Source organism: Amblyraja radiata, chromosome 18 (genome assembly GCF_010909765.2).
Source record: "Amblyraja radiata isolate CabotCenter1 chromosome 18, sAmbRad1.1.pri, whole genome shotgun sequence".
Classification (NCBI taxonomy): domain Eukaryota; kingdom Metazoa; phylum Chordata; class Chondrichthyes; order Rajiformes; family Rajidae; genus Amblyraja; species Amblyraja radiata.
The window spans coordinates 49,242,385-49,260,072 of record NC_045973.1 but is presented as its reverse complement, the minus strand read 5'-3'; positions in this window follow the sequence as shown (position 1 = coordinate 49,260,072).

The following is a 17,688-nucleotide window of genomic DNA, read 5'->3' as shown; positions in this document are numbered from 1 at the left end:
GAGAGGAGGAGGCGGTGGAGCCACTGCTGCCACTGTTCGAGGCCCGTCATTCGCTCCGACCCTTCGTCACCACGCACCTAGTATCTTTGCCCCGCACAGCCGCCGCCGACATGAAACGTCACGTTCCTATTCTCCAGAGATGCTGCCTGACCCGCGGAGTTACTCCGGGTTTTTGTGTCTATCGGTATAAAGAGAGAGAGAGAGAGGATGGAGAGAGAGGGGCAGGAGAGAGGGAGGGGGAAAGAGAGAGAGATGGAGAGAGGGAGGTGGAGAGAGGGAGGGGGAGAGAGAGAGGGGGGGAGAGAGAGAGAGACTAACTACCCCTATTCAGTTAAACCCTATCCAGTTAAACCCTGACCGGCCCCAGATCAATACTGACCCCCAATCACCAGTTAGAGTGACCCAAATTATCAAACAATGTAAAGAAACGTACTTGGAACATTGGGATAAAGAAACCAAAAGTCAAAGCAGATTAGAATGTTACCGTGCCCTAAAAAGAGATTATAAATTGGCAGACTATCTCTCAACTGTTAGAGACATAAAGCAGACAGACCCTCACCAAATACAGGTTAAGTGACCACTATTTGGCAGTTGAAAAAGGAAGACAGAAGAGATTCTGGCAACCAAGAGAAAACAGAATATGCGGTAGGGGGTGGGAGGACAGGGAGAGAGAGGGGGAGAGGCAGGGGGAGAGAGAGGGACAGAGAGAGGGAGGGAAAGAGAGAGAGGGAGAGAGAGAGGGGGGGGTAGAGAGAGAGAGAGAGAGAGGTAGAGGATGAGAGAGAGAGGGTGAGCGAGATGGGGAGGGGAGAGAGAGAGAGGAGAGAAGGAGCGAGAGAGATGGAGAAAGATGGTAGAGCGAGAGGGGCGAGTGTAAGAAATAAAAATGGGAGAGAGGTGGGGGGAGAGAGATGGGGGGGAGAGAGGGAGAGGGGTGAGAGGGGGGCAGGAGAGGGGGGGGAGAGAGAGAGGGGGTGGAGAGGGGGGGAGCAAGAGCGGGGGGGGAGAGGGAGGTGAGAGGGAGGGGAGAGAGAGAGAGGGGGGAGAGAGAGAGGGGAGACAGAGGAGAGGGGGGGGGAAGAGAGAGAGGGGGGGAAGAGAGAGAGGGGGAGAGGGGGAAGAGAGAGAGAGGGGGAGGCAAAGAGAGGAGAGGCGGGAGGAGGAGACAGAGAGGGGGGAGAGGAAAGACTGGAGGGGGCGAGGGAAAGAGGGGGGGAGAGGGAGAGAGGGGGGGAGAGGGAGCGAGAGGGGGAAAGGGAGAGGGAGGGAGAGAGGGGGAGGAGGGGGGAAAGAGGGGGGAGAGAGAGGGGGAGAGAGAGAGAGAGAGGGGGAGAGGGGGGGAAAGAGAGGGAGAGGGAGAAAGGGGGGGTGAGGGGGAGAGAGGGGGGAGAGAGAGGGGGAGAGAGAGGAGGGAGAGGGAGAGAGAGGAAGGGGAGAGGGAGAGGGGGAGAGGGGGAGAGAGGAGGGAGAGAGAGGGGGGGAGGGGGAGGGAGAGATGGAGGGAGAGGGAGGGAGAGAGGGGGGAAAGGGAGGGAGAGAGGGGCGGAAAGAGGAGGGAGGGGGGGGGGAGAGGGGGGGGAGAGGGAGGTGAGAGGAGGGGGGGGGGGAGGGAGGGAGAGAGGGGGGGAGAAGGGGGGGGAGAGGGAGGGAGAGAGGGGGGGAGAGGGAGGGAGAGAGGGGGGGGGGGAGGGGGGAGGAGGAGAAGGGGAGAGAGGGGAGGGGGGAGGGAGGGAGAGAGAGGGGGGGGAGGGAGGGAGAGAGGGGGGGGTGAGAGGGAGGGAGAGAGGGGGGGGAGAGGGAGGGGGGAGGGGGGAGAGAGGGGGGAAGAGGGAGGGGAGAGAGAGGGAAAGAGGGAGGCAGAGAGGGGGGAAGAGGGAGGGAGAGAGGAGGGGGAGGGAAGAGGGAGGGAGCAGAGGGGGGGGGAGAGGGAGGAGAGGGAGGGCGGAGAGGAGGGGGGGAGAGGCCGAGGGGAGACGGGGGGGAAAGGGAGAGAGACGAGGGGGCGGGGGAAACGGGAGGGAAGAGGGGGGGGGGGGAAGGGAGGGAGGAGGGGGGAGAGGGGGGGAGAGGGACGGGAAGAGAGTGGGGAGGAGGGAGAGAGGGGGGGAGAGGGAGGAGAGAGGGGGGGAGAGGGAGGGAGAGGGAGGGAGAGAGGGGGGTGGGAGAGGGAGGGAGAGAGGGGCAGGGGGGGGAAAGGGAGGGAGGAGGGGGGGGAGAGGGAGGGAGAGACCGGGAGGGAGAGAGGGGGGGGGAGAGGGAGGAGAGAGGGGGGGGGAGAGGAGAGGGAGGGAGAGGGGGGTGAGAGAGGAAGGGACCGAGAGGGGGGGAGATGAGGGAGGGAGGGAGAGAGGGGAGGGAGACGGCGGCGAGAGGGGGGGAGGGAGGGAGGGAGGAGGGAGAGAGGGGGGAGAGGGAGGAAGAGGGGGGGGAGGGGAGAGGGAGGGAGGAGGGGGGGGGGAGGGAGAAGAGAGGGGGGGGAGAGGGGGTGAGAGAGGGGGGGGTAGAGGGAGGGGAGAGGGGGGAGAGAGAGAGAGAGGGAGGGGAGAGGGAGGGGGAGGGAGGGGGGGGGAGGGGGAGGGAGAGAGAGAGGGGGAGAGGGAGGGAGAGAGGGGGGAGAGGGAGGGAGAGAGGGGGGGAGAGGGAGGGGGAAGAGGGAGGGGGAGAGAGGGGGGGGAGAGGGTGGGAAGGGGGGGGGAGAGGGAGGGGGAGAGGGAGGGGGAAGAGGGAGGGGGAGAGAGAGAGAGTGAGAGAGAAAGAGAGAGAAAAAAAGAAAAAGAAAAGAAAAAAAGGCAGTGGGGGAAGGATTCATCTGGTCACGCCGGCACATGTAGGTGGAGACCCGGTCAAAGGGTCCAGTTCAGTGAGTCTCACCGGAGCGGGAGCTGTTCACGGTTCACCCTCACGGGGGGAGTCCGCTACACACGACCCTGCCGCAAACCAGCCCCCCCCCCCCCCCCCCCCCCCCCCCCCCTTCACCCCCTCCCCTCGCTCCAGTCCCCACCCCACGCCACCACCCGCACAACTTGCCCCCGCAACACAGGAGCAGCGGTAGAGTCGCTGCGTCACAGCACCAGAGACCCGGGTTCCATCCTGACTACGAGTGTTGTCTGTACGCAGTTTGTACCTGCGTGGGTTTTCTCCGGGTGCTCTGGTTTCCTCCCACACTCCACGTTTACAGGTTCATTGAATTTGTCCCGAGTGTGTGTAGGATAGTGTTAGTGCGTACGGGCATCATTTCGAAGGGCCGAAGGGCCTGTTTCCGTGCTGTAATCTCTAAAGCTGCGCTACCACCAAACCCGCTAAACAGCCCGCTGTACAGAATGTGTTCAGAGCTTGCTGCGGGCCGGATAAAATCTCGTGACGGGCCGGATGTGGCCATAGTTTGGAGAGCCCTGCTTTAGACAATGAGGGTTTCCCTCTCCCATCATAGATGAGGCTCTCACTCGTGTTTCCTTGGTAACCCACAGCTCTGCGCTTCCTCCCCCTCTCCCTATTCGCAACAGAGTTTCGCTAGTCCTTACCTTTCACCTCATCAGCCCTCACATACAACACATAATCCTGCGATATTTCGCCAGCTCCAACAGTATCCCACCATTAGTCACGTCTTCCCATCTCCACCTCTTTCCACCTTCCGCAGAAACCGTTCCCTCCGCAACTCCCTGGTTAACTGGTCCCTTCCTACCCAAACCATCCCATCCCTAGGTACCTTCCCCTGCAGGAGATGCAACATTTACCCCTATACCTCCTCCCTTGAATCTGTCCAGGCACCCCAACAGTCCTTTCAGATTAGGCAAAGGTTCACTTGCACCTCCTCCAACCTCATCTACTGTATCCGTTGTTCAAGATGTGGACTTTTTTACATCGGCAAGACCAAACATACATGGGGTGATCGTTTAGCTGAACACCTTCACTCAGTCCGCCTGAATCTAACTGATCTCCTGGTTGCTAAACACTTTAATTCTCCTTCCCATTCCCACACTGACCTTTCTGTCCTAGGTCTCCTCCACTGTCATAGTGAGGTTAAACACAAATTGGAGGAACAGCATCTCATATTTCTCTTGGGCATCTTATGTGGTATGAATATTGATTTATGTAACTTCATGTAACCCCAGCATTCACTTTCTCTTTATCCCTCCCCCACCCAAGTCACACCAGCTTCTTGTTTTCACCCAACAGTTAACAATGGCCTGTTTCCTTATTTTTTGCACATCTTTCATTCATTGTTCTTTATCTCTTCCCTAACTTGAAGAAGGGTCTAGACCGAAAACGTCACCCATTCCTTCTCTCCAGAGATGCTGCCTGTCCCACTGAGTTACTCCAGCATGTTGTGTCTATCTTCGGTTTAAACCAGCATCTGCAGTTCCTTCCCACACAATTAAAGTTTGCCAGCAGTTCCCCGATTGGTGCAGAATCCTCACTCACATTTTGGGTCTTGGTTTGACATCCACATTGTGGTCCATGTGATTCCCAGCTCCTTGGCATATTCATCACCGTACCACACCAGCAACTTGCAGTGAGGAGGAACCGGCTTGCAGGTCCTGTAGTCAATGTTGCCCCGGTGCTGGAAGGCATCAAGGTTCTCTTCCTCCTCATTTCTGGCACAGTTGACAAATCTGGAACACAAACAAACGAGGCTGACACATTTCCACCAATACGAACAGACTGTGGTCTGTGAATGAGGAAGTCGAGGATCCAATTGCAGAGGGATGCGCAGAGACCCAGTTCTGCGAGTTTGGTAACCAGCTTGGAGGGGATGATTGTGTTAAATGCTGAGCTGTAATCGATGAATAACAGCCTGACATATAAGTTTTTGTTGTCCAAGTGGTCCAGAGCGGAGTGGAGGGCCAGCGAGATCTGTTGTGGCAGTAAGCGAACTGCAGTGGGTCCAGGTTTTTGTCGAGGTAGGAGTTCATTTGCTCCATGATCAACCTCTCAAAGCACTTCATCACCACCGGCGTTAGTGCCACTGGTCGATAGTCTTTGAGGCACGTCTCCTTACTCTTCTTGGGCACTGGTACAATTGATGCCCTTTTAAAGCAGGTGGGGACCTCAGACCTCAGAAGTAAGAGGTTGAAAATGTCCGTAAAAACTCCAGCCAGTTGGTCCGCACAGGTTTTTAGAACACGACCGGGTATACAATCAGGTCCAGGTGCTTTTCGGGGGTTCACCCCTCTGAAGGATTTCCTGACGTCGGCCTCTGTGACTGAGACTGAAATGCCATCACAGCGAATGGGGGATCGGGAAGGCACATCAGTATTCTCCCTATCAATGCGTGCGTTAAACGCATTGAGCTCGTCAGGTGAGGGCGAGGGATAGAGCGATAGGCATCCTTGATGGTGGTGTAGCAGCGGTCGAGGGTGTTAGATCCTCTGGTGCAGCAGGAGACATGTTGGTGGAAGTTAGGGAGTGATTTTTTTAGGTTTGCCTTATTGAAGTCCCCAGCTAGGGTGGTAAATGCCTCGGGGTAAGAAGTCTGGTGTTTGTTGACCACGGCGTGCAGCTCCTCCAATGCCAGACGGACGTCTGCCCGGGGTGGGATGTAGACCGCGGTCAGGATAATGGAGTTGAATTCCCTTGGGAGGTAGAAGGGACGGCACTTCACCGCCAGATGTTCGAGGTGTGGAGAGCAGGAGTTGGACAGGACTGCCACGTCTGAGCACCACGCAGAGTTGACCATGAGGCAGACGCCCCCTCCTCTCCCTTTTCCAGATGCCAGGGTATGGTCCATACAGTGGATGGAGAACCCTTCAGGCTGGACCGCTGAGTCTGGGGAGCTGGGGGTGAGCCATGTCTCTGTGAAACAGAACACAGAGCATTCCCTCAGCTCCCTTTGATAAAGCAGCCTTGCCCTTAAGTCCTCCACTTTGTTTTCAAGGGACTGTACGTTGGCCAGTAGGATAGTAGGTAGAGGGGGACAAAGTCCCCTGCGCTTCATTCTGACCTGGAGTCCTGCCCGTTGTCCACGTTTCCGGACACAATGGAGGCTCCCCCTTTGTTTCCAGGTGCTGTACTTGCTGTACCTGCTGGTTCTGCGGACCTGCGCTGGAACGGGGATTCCCTCACAGACGGCAGCTCCAGCTTCTTCAAAGTCGGCAGCTCCAGCTCCGTAACGAACCATCTACGTCGGGATCCCTGGACAGAGTCGAGGTGGGGGTGGGGGGGGGGGGGGGGTATAGGGACAGGTGTTGCACCTTCTGTGGTTGCAGGGAAAGGTACCTGGGGAAAGGGTGGTGTGGGCGGGAAGGGATGAGTTAACCAGGGAGTTACGGAGGGAACGGTCTCTGCGGAAGGCGGAAATGAATGGAGATGGGAAGATGTGACTGTTCTTGGGATCCTGTTGGAGGTGGCAGACATTTTTGAGAATTATATGTTGCATGTGACGGCTGATGGGGTGGAAGGTAAGGACTAGCGGGTCTCTGTTGCGACTAGGGGGATCAAGGGCGGAGCTGCGGGGTAACGAGGAGACACGAGTGAGGGCCTCATCAATGATGGGAGAGGGGAACCCCTGTTCCCTAAAGAATGAGGGCATCTCGGATATTCTAGCATGGAGCACCTCATTTTGGGCGCAGATGCGGCGTGGATGGAGGAATTAGGAGTCGGGGTTAGAGACTTTGCAGGAAGCAGGGGGGGGGGAGTTTAGTCGAGGTGGTTGTGGAGTCAGTGGGTTTGTAATAGACATCAGTCAACTATAGAAAGGACCATTATGCCTATTCTAGCGGGTAGCTGGTCGTTCCTACCCCGCCCATCGCCTCATCTCCTCCCGTGAAGCAGACAGGTCAGGCACAGTCCAAGCCGGGTCTGACAATGTTAAACTTGCAGCCGCGCACCGACTCCAACATTCTTGATCTTTAACTGAAAGTTGACAATAGACAATAGGAGCAGGGTTAGCCATTCGGCCCTTCAAGCCAGCACCGCCATTTAATGTGATAATGGCTGATCATCCACAATCAGTACCCCGTTCCTGCTTTCTCACCACGTCCCCTGACTCGGCTATCTTTAAGAGCTCTATCTAACTCTCACTTGAAAGCATCCAGAGAATTGGCCTCCACTGCCCTCTGAGGAAGAGAATTCCACAGATTCATAACTCACTGAATGAAAAAGTTTTTCCTCATCTCTGTTCAAAATAGCCTATCCCTTATTCTTAAACTGTGGCCCATGATTCCGGACTCCTCCGACATTGGGAACATATTTCTTGCCTCTAGCGTCCAATCCCTTAATAATCTTATATGTTTTCAATAAGATCCCCTCTCTTCCTAAATTCCATATTATCCAAGCCCAGCTGCTCCATTATTTCAACATATGAATTAACCTCGTGAACGTACGCTGTACTCCCTCAATAGCAAGAATGTCCTTCCTCAAATTTCAGATATTAATCTGCCATCCTGTTTTTGCTACCAAAGTGGATAACCTCACATTTATCCACATTAAATTGCACCTGCCATGCATCTGCCCACTCACCTGACCTGTCCACGTCACCCTGCATCCTCATAGCATCCTCCTCACAATTCACACTGCCACCCAGCTTTGTGTCATCTGCAAATTTGCTAATGTTATTTTGAATCGGTTCATCTAAATCATTAATGCATATTGTAAATAGCTACGGTCCCAGCACCGAGCCTTGCGGTACCCTACTAGTCACATCCTACTATTCTGAAAGAGACCCGTTAATCCCTACTCTTTGTTTCCTGTCTGCCAATCAATTTTCTATCCATGTCAGCACTCTACCCCCAATACAATGTGCTCTAATTTTGCCCACTAATCACCTATGTGGGACCTTACCAAATGCTTTCTGAAAGTCCAGGTACACTACATCCACTGGCTCTCCCTTGTCCATTTTTCTAGTTACTTCCTCAAAAAATTCCAGAAGATTAGTCAAGCATGATTTCCCCTTCGTAAATCCATGCTGACTCAGACCGATCCTGTTACTGCTATCCAAATGTGCCGCTATTTCATCTTTTATGATTGACTCCAGCATCTTTCCCACCACCGATGTCAGGCTAACTGGTCTATAATTCCCTGTTTTCTCTCTCCCGACTTTCTTAAAACGTGGGATAACATTAGCTACCCTCCAATCCACAGGAACTGATCCTGAATCTATGGAACATTGGAAAATGATCACCAATGCATACACGATTTCTAGAGCCACTTCCTTAGGTACCCTGGGATTACAGACCATCAGGCCCAGGCCATTTATCAGCCTTCAGTCCCATCACAATTTTCTGCAAAGACACGAGTGCGGTGACAGAAGCTGGTTACGGAAGTGGGGCCGAAAATTACCCATGAATCTGCCCATGACCGTACTATGGCTTTTTCGTCGAGTGGACTATCTTGCTCGCTATACGATCTTTGATTGCCACGGCGCTGCTGGCCCCGCCCCCGCAGCTCCTACATCACGTGGGTGGGGGGGGGGGGGGGGAGGCAAAACATTGACAGCAGCTGCAGAGGCTGCAAACATGAGATAAAACCTCAAAGGTTTGCAGTAACTCAGCAACACGGGCAGCGTATCTGGAAGATGTTGTGATGTTTCCAGGTCGAGACCCTTCCTCACATGGGTGATGTTTCCAGGTCGAGACCCTTCCTCAGACTGAGAGTCACAGGAGAGATATAGACGGTGATGTGGTGTGAAAAGCTTTCACATAGAAACATAGACAATAGGTGCAGGAGTAGGCCATTCGGCCCTTCGAGCCAGCATCGCCATTCAATGTGATCATGGCTGATCATCCACAAACAGTGCCTTGTGCCTTCTCCCATATCCCTTGACTGCTATCTTTAAGAGCTCTATCTAACTCTCTCTTGAAAGCATCCAGAGAATTGGCCTCCACCGCCCTCTGAGGCAGAGAATTCAACACTCACAACCCTCTGTGTGAAAAATAATTTCCTTATCTCCTTATTCTTAAACTGTGGCCTCCGGTTCTGGACTCCCCCAACATCGGGGACATGTTTCCTGCCTCTAGTGTGTCCAAACCCTTAATAATCTTATATGTTTCAATAAGAAACCCTCTCATCCTTCTAAATTCCAAAGTATACAAGCCCAGCCGCTCCATTCTCTCAGCATATGGCAGTCCCGCCATCCCGGAAATTAATCTGTATGAACCTACGCTGCACTCCCTCAATAGCAAGAATGTAATTCCTCAAATTTGGAGACCAAAAGAGCACACAATACTCCAGGTGTGATCTCACTAGGCCCCTGTACAACTGCAGAAAGACCTATTTGCTCCTATACTTAAATCCTCTTGTTATGAAGGGCAAAATGCCATTCACTTTCTTCACTGCCTGCTGTACCCGCGTGCTTACTTTCAGTGACTGATGAACAAGGATCCCTGGATCCCGTTGTAGTTCTCCATTTCCGAACTTGACACAATTTAGATAATAATGGCTGCATCCACTGGCTCTCCCTTGTCCATTATCCTAGTTACATACTAAAAAAATCCAGAAGCTTAGTCAAGCATGATTACCCTTTCGTAAATACATGCTGACTCGGACCGATCCTGCTACTGCTATCCAAATGTGCCGCTATTTCATCTTTTATAATTGACTCCAGCTTCTTCCCCACCACCGACGTCAGGCTAACTGGTCTATAATTCTGTGTTTTCTCTCTCCCTCATTTCTTAAAAAAGTGAATAACATTAGTTACCCTCCAATCCACAGGAACTGATCCTGAATTTATAGAACATTGGAAAATGATTACCAGCCCATTCCTGCTTTCTCCCCATATCCCTTGATTCCGTGCTAGATCTAACTCTCTTGAAAATGTCCCGTGAATTGGCCTCAACTGCTTCTGTGGAAAATATTTCCACAGATTCACAACTCTCTGGGTGAAAGTTTTTACTTATCTCAGTCCTAAGTAGCCTACTACTTATTCTCCCCTGTCGCCCCTGGCTTTAGACTTCCCCATCGGGAACATGTTTCCTGCATTTAGCCTGTCCATTCGCTTAAGAATGTTATTTGTATCTATAAGTTCCCCTCTCATCGTTCTAAATTCCAGTGAATACAAGCCCAGTTGACCCATTCTTTCATCATCTCTCAGTCCCGTATCCAGGGAATTAACCTGGTGAACCTACACTGCACTCCCTCAATAGCAAGAATGTCTTTCCTCCAATTAGGAGACCAAAACTGCACACAATATTCCAGGTGTGGTCTCACCAGGGCCCTATACAACTACTGAAAGACCTCTTTGCTCCGAGACTCAACTCCTCTCATTATGAAGGCCAACATGCCATTAGCTTTCTTCACTGCCTGCTGTACCTGCATGCTTACTTTCAGTGACTGATGTACAAGCATACCCAGGTCTCGTTGTACTTCCACCTTTCCAAACCTGACACCATTCAGATAATACAGAGTGCTGGAGTAACACCTTACACTTCCTTATCTCCGTGTCTCCCTCTCCTGTGACTAAAGGTTCCTTCTCTCCAGAGATACTGCTTGTCCCGCTGAGTTACTCCAGCATTTCGTGTCTGTCTGTGGAGAACATTTTGGAACATGTTCAATAGCTTCAGGATCAGTTCCTGTGGATAGGAGGATAGCTAACGTTATCCCACTTTTCAAGAAAGGTGCGAGAGAGAAAAGGTGGAATTACAGACCAGTTAGCCTGACTTCGGTGGTGGGAAAGATGCTGGAGTCAATTATTAAAGAGGTAATAATGGGGCATTTGGATAGCAGTAAAAGGATTAGTCCAAGTCAACATGGATTTATGAAAGGGTAATCATGCTTGACTAATCTTCTGGAATTTTTTGAGGATGTGACAAGTAAAATGGATGAAGGGGATCAACACCTCCCTGTGTGCCTGGGTCCTGGACTTTCTCACCGCCAGGCCCCAGGTAGTCAAGATGGGAGGGAATACATCGAAGTCCCTCACCCTGAGCACAGGATCACCCCAGGGTTGCGTCCTCAGCCCCCTATTGTACTCCCTGTACACACATGACTGTGTGGCTAGGTTCAGCTCCAACTCAATAATTAAGTTTGCTGATGACACTGTGGTGGTGGGCCTGATCTCAGACAACGACGAGAAGGCCTACCGGGAGGAGGTGGCTGATCTAGCACTCTGGTGCCAGGATAACAGCCTCCTCTTGAACATCAAAAAGCGAAGGAGCTGATCATGGACTTTAGGAGGGCACATCATCCGAGGACGTACACTCCATTGAGGATAAATGGGGATCCTGTGGATAGGGTGAACTGTTTTAAATATCTGGGAGTCCACATCTCCGAGGATATGACATGGGCATCACACGCCTCAGCACTCGTGAGTAAGGCAAGGCAGCGCCTTTACCACCTCGGGCAATCGAGGAAATTCAGAGTGTCTCCGAGGATCCTCCAGTGCTTCTACGCAGCGGCGGTGGAAAGCATCGTGTCCGGAAATATTACCATCTGGTTTGGGAATTGCTCTGCCATGGACAAGAAGGCTCTGCAGAGAGTAGTGCGTTCGGCCGAACGCACTATGGGAACTTCACTCGCCCCCCTGCAGGAACTATACAACAGGAGGTGCAACTCCAGAGCAAATAAAATCATGGGAGACCCCTTCCACCCATGCAACGGACTGTTCCAGCTGCTACGGTCAGGCAAACGCCTCTGTCGCCATGCGGTGAGAACGGAGAGGTTGAGTAGGAATTTCTTCCCAGAGGCCATTCGGACTGTAAACGCCTATCTCACCAGGGACTAACTCTACTGAACGTTTTTCCTTCCATTATTTATTATGTAAAAGCATATGTGTGTTATGATTGTGTTTATAATTTGTTTGGTTGTTTGTCTTTTGCACAAAAGTCCGCGAGCATTGCCACTTTCATTTCACTGCACATCTCGTATGTGTATGTGACAAATAAACTTGACTTGACTTGACTTGGGGTGCCAGTGGATGTAGTGTATCTAGACTTTCGGAAAGCCTTTGATAAGATCCCGCACGGGAGACTGGTGACTAAAATTAGAGCACATGGTATTGGGGGTAGGGTGTTGAAATGGATAGAAAATTGGTTGGCAGACCGGAAGCAAAGAGTAGGAGTGAACGGGTCCTTTTCAGAATGGCAGGCAGTGGCGAGTTGAGTGCCGCAAGGCTCGGTGTTGGGGTCGCAACTGTTTACCATATCTATTAATGATTTGGAAGAGGGAATTAACAGCAACACTAGTAGGTTTGCGGATGACACAAAGCCGGGTGGCAGTGTGAACTGTGAAGAGGATGTTAGGAGGTTGCAGGGTGACCTGGACATGTTGAGCGCGTGGGCAGATGCGTGGCAGATGCAGTATAATATAGATAAATGTGAGGTTATCCACTTTGGCGGCAAAAACAAGGGGGCAGATTATTATCTAAATGGGGTTAGGTTAGGTAAGGGGGAGGTACAGCGAGACCTGGGTGCCCTTGTATACGAGTCACTGAAAGTTGGCTTACAGGTACTGCAGGCAGTGAAGAAAGCTAATGGAATGTTGGCCTTCATAACAAGAGGATTTCAGTAGAGGAGTAAAGAGGTTCTTCTGCAGTTGTATAGAGCTCCGGTGAGACCACATCTGGAGTATTGTGTACAGTTTTGGTCTCCTAATTTGAGGAAGGACATCCTTGTGATTGAGGCAGTGCAGCGTAGGGTCACAAGATTGATCCCTGGGATGGCGGGACTGTCATGAGGAAAGTGAAAAGACTAGGCTTGTATTCACTGGAGTTTAGAAGAATGAGGGGGGATCTTATAGAAACATATAGCATTTAAAGAACAGTAATGTATGTATAGTAGGCTTTCCTCCCATATATTTCAAAATGGGTAAACCCAGATCGTCCTCCCATGCTCGCCTATAAATCTCAGAGGCTGGGGTGTCAATATTTATAAGAATGTTATAAATGTAAGATATCAACTTATTTGTATCGGCATGTCTATTCAAACAGTTGTCTAATATATCTGGACCCATAAGAGGTCAGTCTTGTGTATATGTTTTCACATAATCTCGGATTTGAAGGTATCTAAAAAAATTGTAGGCATTCAAGTGATATTTCTCCTGTAGTTCTTGAAAGGACGAGAGAGTCCCCTTCTTATAGAGGTCACTCATAGTACTGATTCCCAGGTTCTTCCATTGAACAAACACCATATCTAAAGTAGACGGTTTAAACAAGGAATTCTTTGCAATAGGAAGGAGAGACATGTTTCTCAATTTAATACTAAATTTCAGCTGTTTCCAGATAGGATAGTGCAATGTATTATCGTATTTTGGTAATACATTGACTTATTCAAATGTATTGGAGATAGGAGGATCGAGCCTATACAAAAAGGCAAACAATCACCCCACTCCATTTTTAGCCAATTTACATGTTGACATGTATCGTCCCAACCAGAAAGTTATATTTTTAATATTAGTTGCCCAGTAGTAAAAAAGAAAATTAGGTAGAGCTAATCCTCCGTTTTCTTTGGATTTGCACAAATGTCTTTTGTGTATTTGGTGGGTTTTGTAGTCCCAAATAAAGTAGAATGATTTTTTTTAAAGCTTTTAGGGAGATATATCAGTATTGATTGAAATAAATATAGACGTTGCGGAAGGAAGATCATCTTTATGGCACTTACTCCACCAATAACGGAGATAGGAAGTGTTTCCAAAATTGGATGTAGGCATATAGTTTAGTGATTAATGGTGGGAAGTTTATTTTAAACAAAGAGGAATACTTTCTAGTAACGTAAATTCCAAGATATCTGAACTTTTCAGTAACAATTCTGAAAGGAAATTGTTGGAGTTGAGAAGGGTCTTGTTCTTTTATTGGAATGATTTCACTATTGTTCCAATTTACTCTGTACCCAGAGAAAGAACCAAATTGTTCTATAATGTTTGGAACATTTGGAATACTAACATGGGGATTAGTAATGTATAAAAGTACATCATCTGCATATAACAAGATTTTATTGCTGGTATATTTGGTATATCCATAAATAGGTGAAAGCATTTGATTTGTCAGTATTCTAGCTGTCGGATTGGCGTATAAAAGCTTCACCCATAAAGTAAAGCTTTCTCCCAATAGGCTGTGGGCCGAGGAGCTTTATTCCAGTGTTTCGTGACCCAAGTCACAGAATTACATGACATTTTCACATATTGTGTAAAATTATTATATAAATCACCCCTGAAACTCGTCAAGCACAAAACTTGCACATTTTTATTAAATTAGAGGCTGTACAGAGTGCCATCTGTAGCGGCCGTTTTCAGGCCCCGGCCACGGGAGAAACACGGAGGAATATTAATTGCACCTAATAGGCTGCCATTGGAGTGAGAAATTGTAAGGAATGGCTGATGTTTATGTAGAAATGAATTGGTGTATGTGAACTTGAACAAACTAATTTATCTATGGTAGTAACAGTGTTAATCTCATTTACATTAAGAAGAGGTTGAAATGTTATGAATTGAAGTCCATGCAGACTTAGTGAGATGGGTTTTTTTTGTAGCCTCTACCTGACCCTCTACAGGAGATGGTCTCCCCTGCCACTAATATATATATAATAACTAATAAGTTAGGTCTTTATTCTCTGGAGCGCAGAAGGTTAAGGGGGGACTTGATAGAGGTCTTTAAAATGATGAGAGGGATAGACAGAGTTGATGTGATCAAGCTTTTCCCTTTGAGAATAGGGAAGATTCAAACAAGAGGACATGACTTCAGAATTAAGGGACAGAAGTTTAGGGGTAACATGAGGGGGAACTTCTTTACTCAGAGAGTGGTAGCGGTGTGGAATGAGCTTCCAGTGGAAGTGGTGGCGGCAGGTTCGTTGGTATCATTTAAGAATAAATTGGATAGGCATATGGATGAGAAGGGAATGGAGGGTTATGGTATGAGTGCAGGCAGGTGGGACTAAGGGAAAAAAATTGTTCGGCGCGGACTTGTAGGGCCGAGATGGCCTGTTTCCGTGCTGTAATTGTTATATGGTTATATATATATATATATATATATATATATATATATAGGTATAATAATATATAGTTTAAACGGACTGCAACACGGAAATAAGCTGCCTATCGTGTAATATGGGTATTGGCCACAGATGGCGCTTACTTTCCCAATCTCATTTTCTAATTAGTTTAATTAATTAATGTGCAACTTTCGGCAATGACGAGTTATGACATCCTTCTCAATTATATTTCATCTAAATCTGTGGAAAATTTCATGTAGTTCTGTGACTTGGGTCACGAAAACTGATTTCTGGACACATTTTTGATGCTCGGCCCACAGCCTACAATTGGAAATTTTCCAACACTGTTAAAAGATATAACCATTCCACTTGGTTGAAAGCTTTTTCTGCATCTAGAGAAATAATTGTTAGATCTTCATTTGGCATTCCCGGAGAATATATTATGTTAAACAAACGTCTCAAATTATAAAAAAAGTGTTGTTTAGGTATGAACCCAGTTTGGTCTGGATGCATTCATTTACTGATAACTAATCTTAATCTACGAGGCAAAGTTTTAGCTAGTATCTTCCGATCCGTATTTAAAAGGGCTATTGCCCAGTAGGATCCAGGCTCCTCGAGATTTTTATCTTTTTTTGGAATCAATGTAATAGTTGATTCAGCAAGGGTTTGTGGTAAAGTCTCTTCTTTAAATACTTGAATATAAAGGGCTTGTAAGCGTGGAGAAATTAAATAATTAAATTTTTAATAAAATTCGTTACTAAACCCGTCCGGGCCAGGCTTTTTTCCACTTTTCAATGATTTAATAGTCTCTATGATGTATTTTGTTATCTCTGCTCCTAATTCATCCCATTCCTCCTCATTGAAGAATGGGAGATTGCAATTCTCAAGAAAACTTTTCATCTTCGCAGGGTCGGCTGTTGTTATTGATGAATAGTGTGTTTGGTAGAATTGTAAGAATCTTTCATTAATGTCTTTAGACAATATGAGCAGATCTCCTTTTTCTGATCTAATTGTTTGTATTGTACGGTAATTCTCTAATTTGCAGAGTTGACGTGCTAGTAGCTTGTGTGGTTTATCACCAAATTCAACATTTTTTTGCTTAGTATAATGAAATACCCTAATAATTTTTGCAGAAAGAATCTGGTTTATTTTAAATTTTAATGCAGCTATCTTATTATGTTTTGCAATGGTTGGGTCAGCCGCGTTTTCTAGGTCTAACTGTTTTGTCTGTTTTTCTAATTCCAATTATTCAGTCTTATTTTTCTTGTTTTGAAAAGCTTGGTATGCGATAATACAACCTAGAGCTGGAAATTATGCTGGAGATGGAGCTAGAACTGGAGCTAGAGCTAGAGCTGGAGATGGAGCTTGAGATGGAGCTTGAGATGGAGCTTGAGATGGAGCTTGAGATGGAGCTTGAGATGGAGCTTGAGGGAGCTTGAGATGGAGCTTGAGATGGAGCTTGAGATGGAGATGGAGGTGGAGATGGAACTTGAGATGGAACTTGAGATGGAACTTGAGATGGAACTTGAGATGGAGCTCTAGCTAGTACAGCTGAAGGTGGAGCTGTAGCTAGAGCTAGAGCTGGATATTGAGTTGGAGATGGAGTTAGAGCAGGAGCTGGAGTTGGAGATGAAGCTAAAGCTAGAGCTAGAGATGGAGTTCGAGATGGAGTTAAACTAATGCTGGAGATGGAGCTAGAGCTGGAGATGGAGCTTGAGATGGAGCTAGAGCTGGAGGAACTGGAGGTGGAGTAGAGCTAGAGCTGGAGTTAGCTGGAACTGGAGATGGAGCTGGAGAGAGATGTGGAGCTGGAGAGAGAGACATGGAGCTGGAGATGGAGCTAGAGCTGGAGATGGTGATGGTGATGGCGCTGGAGCTGTAGATGCAGATAAACCTAGAGCTGGAGATGGAGCTAGGGCTCGAGTTGGAGCTGGGGATGGAGCTGGAGCTGGAGCTGGTGATTGAGGTGGACATGGAGCTCGAGATGGAACTAGAGCTGGAGATGGAGCTGGAGCTGGAAATGGAGCTGGAGCTAGAGCTGTAACTGGAGATAGAGCTGGAGATACAGTTGGAGATAGAGCTGGAGCTGAAGATGGCATTGGAGATGGAGCTGGAGATGGCGTTCGAGATGGAGATGGAGATGGCATTGGAGATGGCGCTGGAGCTGGAGATGCTGATGAAACTGGAGATAGAGGGAGCTAGAGCTGGTGATGGAGCTGGGGATGGACCTGGAGCTGGAGCTGGAGATAGAGGTGGACATGGAGCTGGAGTTGGAACTAAAGCTGGAGATGGCGCTGGAGATGGCGCTGGAGATGGAGCTAGAGCTAAAGGTAGAGCTGGAGCTGAAGCTGGAGATAGAGCTGGAGGTGAAGCTAAAGCTAGAGCTGGAGGGAGCTGGAGATCGAGATGGAGATGGAGCTAGAGCTGGAGGTGGAGCTGGAGATGGAGCTAGAGCTAGAACTGGAGATGGAGTTGGAGATGGAGCCTGATCTAGAGCTGGAGATGGAGTTAAACTAGAGATGGAGTGAGCTGGAGATAGAGCTGGAGATGGAGCTAGGGCTGGAGCTGGAGATGGAGCTTGAGATGGAGCTAGAGCTGGTGCTGGCGATTGAGATGGGGATGGAGCTAGTGCTGGAGCGGAAGATGGAGCTAGAACTAGAGCTGGAGATGGAGCTGGAGATGGAGATGGCATTGGAGATGGAGCTGGAGCTGGAGGAGCTGGCGACTAAGCTGGAGATGGAGTAGAGCTAGAACTGAAGGGAGCTGCAACTGGAGATAGAGCAGGAGATGTAGCTGGAGATGAAGCTGGAATCAGAGCTGCATGTAGAACTAG